Below are 3,187 nucleotides of genomic sequence, written 5' to 3' on the forward strand. Positions count from 1 at the left end.
CGAAGCCTCTCAGGACCGAAGCCTCTCATGAGAAGCCTCTCAGGACCGAAGCCTCTCAGGACCGAAGCCTGTCATGAGAAGCCTCTCAGGACCGAAGCCTCTCATTAGAAGCCTCTCAGGACAGAAGCCTCGCATGAGAAGCCTCTCAGACAGCCCATGCGAGAGGTCTCGCAGACGGCCCCTTTTTACCGGTTTTTCGACTACGACTTCGTTTTAACTCCGTTTTTCATTATTTTAACGTGGGATTTTCACCCAAAACTTTATTTTATAAACTAAGCCCCCAAAATATATATATCTCCAGGGTTTTTATAAAAATATATTAAAAGAATTAGTGGTTGAACTAATTATTGAGGGAATATTTGCTTTTCCTTAATTTATGGCAAAAGCAAACCACCACCACCTCACTCTATGATTAGCCACTCTTTCCCACTACCCCTTGTCTCCTTAGTGGACCTTTACACCCAATCTCCAGCTCTTCCCATGTTCTAAGAGCTGGAGGATTGATCCTCTCTCCTCATTCTCCATAAAGTTCTTTCATTCTACACTTAGCAACCAAGAACACTCTCCAAAATTCTCTCATCTTTTCTCTCAACTTCAAGAACTTCAAGGCTTTCTCCAGGGATTTCTTTCTTCAATTAGTAAGTATCTTCATCATTCACATAATTATTAAACTCCATTCTACTCAAATCATTGATATCTTACACAAGTTCCATCTTATTCGGTGTTAGATTCTCGAATCATCAAGACATCTTCTTAGTGTTCTTGGGTTGAACACTTCCTCTCTCTCACTTTCATCTACTGAAACCACATAAGGTGAGTTCATACCCCTACATTTACATGTTTTTCTTAAGTTTTAAGGGGGGAATACAAGTAAAATCATCAAGAACACAATTAAACTTTTTCTATCAGATTACATCAGAAAAGATGAACTTCGATCACGGACTGTTTTGGTCAACTTAAATATTTTAGTTTTCAAAACTGTTCCAGGTGCAAGTAGTTCAAACTCTTAGCTTTAAAATGGCTACTTGCACATCTCCATATGATGTTTCTACAATTTATGGTGATTTTTACAAAACTGCCTATCATTTCAGAGGCAAACCCGGACCAGTCTGTGATTATGAACTTTTTCACTCCTGTTAGAGATCACTAAAAATCATGATAAAATTTACGAACAAACTAGACTCATATTCCAAACTCTCAGAATTTGCGGATTTGGATTTGGAGCTTTGATGATTTTTCTATAAATTTTCTAAGAACAGTAACAGAAACTGTATTCAACAAAAAGCTGCTGTCAATTTCATTTCACCTTGTAACATGTTGAGCAAGGTGTATATCTTTTTGTGATTATATGTTATTGCAATATATGACATTTTATCTTAATATTTAGACACACATCAGTTTACAAATGGATTTGGACATATAAAATATAAAGAATAACAAGTGATTATAATCAAAGTACAACCGATACATTCAAACATTTAATAAACTATTTTGAATATAGTTTGCATACATTACAACGTACTACCCTTGGTTGATAAACTATAATAGGTATAGTTTATGATACATTACATAATACATACATTTAAAAATGGTACATTTATACAAAGGATATTTTCATTAAGCAAGGTACGGCCATACGGTACCAAGTTTTCATAACACGTAATTCCGTTAATGACTTTATGAAACATTACATAACACATACATTTAAAAAGGGTACATTTATACAAAGGATATTTTCATTAAGCAAGGTACGGCCATACGGTACCAAGTTTTCATTACACTACACGTAAATTCGTTAATGACTTTGTGAGACATTTACTTCAAATTACCATTAAGTCCTGTATTGTAACCAGAGTCTCCTTGAGGGAGAGCGTGATAGTTGTGTATAGATCTATATTGGGTTTGACAAACCCACACCTAAACTGCATGCAACAGTTAGACCGATAGGTCTGGGGTGACAAATGTCATAACATTTCCGACGCCTGAAGAACGTCGTTTTAGGCAACCTTGGTCATAGTATGGTTATAATAAACTCACATAAAGTATTAATAAACATTGGAATTTACGGGAACTTCATTAAAATTTAACGAGTTTATGTCGATTTAAACTTGCATTGTTTTACTATAAATATGACAAATTACTTGTACATTTTGGTCTTTGGGTTTTAAGACTACATTTACACATTAAGGAAAATATTGGATTTTCTAACACAAATACTACTTTTACAAACGAAAGGCTTTTAATAATACCAAACAAAAGCTTATGAACTCACCAACCTCTGTGTTGACACTTTTGCAAACAACTTGTATTCTCAGGAAATCATTAAACAGGTAATCAAGTGCTTTTGAGGATGGGACGCTAAGGCGTCTACTATTTCATATTTTGTCAACATATTGTAATTGATTCGCAAACATGTAATTCATACAATGATGTAACTTTTTCAATTATATATATGTTGGTTGTGTTTGCTTGAATTACTATTACAATTGTTGTTATGATACTATACATGAAGTCCTCCACCCCCGCACATTTCTGCCATCCTTGGTTTGGGGGTGTGACAAAATTTATGTGAATACCCAATATTAACCCTTCCTGAGGGTGTTGAGGATTGTGTAGTATTTTGTGATGCGTCGATCAGAGGTTTATAGGCGATACTCATGCAGCAGGGTAGATTCATAACCTATGCATCCAGGCAGTTGAAGCCTCATGAGGCCAGGCATCCGGCACATCATTTGGAGTTTGGGGCTGTAGTTTTCGCCCTCAAGATTTGGCGACATTATCTCTATGGGGTCCAATGTACCATCTTCACTGTAACATACACGTTCAGTTATCGTGTTATGTAATTTTAAAAGTAAATACTATTATGAAATATTATATGAATTTGAGCGTTGAGTTCTAACATATAGTTTTTACTATAAATGAAGTAAAACTATGTTTAGAATCACTCGGAAAATATTGGAAGTCTTATGAGATTCCAATCAAAAGTCAAATATTGAAATTTAATAAAAATATAAAATTTGAAAATAAGTAAAATTATATAATTGAAAGTTGTAAAGAATCTCGTTAGAAATATTTTGGCGAAAACCTCATCGAAATCTGAGTTATAACGAAGAAGTTATGACTTACGGAAGTTTCGCGACAGAACCAACACGACGCCATAAGACGTAAAAAGTAAGTTTTTGATAAA

The 3,187-nt window shown here is 34.7% G+C and overlaps 1 long non-coding RNA gene across 1 annotated transcript; it reads left to right on the forward strand.

Annotated features, from left to right (window-relative positions):
• Positions 1-566: 566 nt before the first annotated feature.
• On the forward strand, positions 567-2,411 carry LOC145110155 (uncharacterized). The gene is made up of 3 exons (XR_013709539.1): positions 567-638; positions 729-813; positions 2,316-2,411. It is a non-coding gene; the product is annotated as an uncharacterized LOC145110155 (long non-coding RNA).
• The last annotated feature ends 776 nt before the right edge of the window (positions 2,412-3,187 follow it).

The sequence above is a fragment of the Lactuca virosa genome, chromosome 1, assembly GCF_052849685.1.
Source record: "Lactuca virosa cultivar CGN04683 chromosome 1, Lactuca_virosa_CGN04683_v6, whole genome shotgun sequence".
Lineage (NCBI taxonomy): Eukaryota > Viridiplantae > Streptophyta > Magnoliopsida > Asterales > Asteraceae > Lactuca > Lactuca virosa.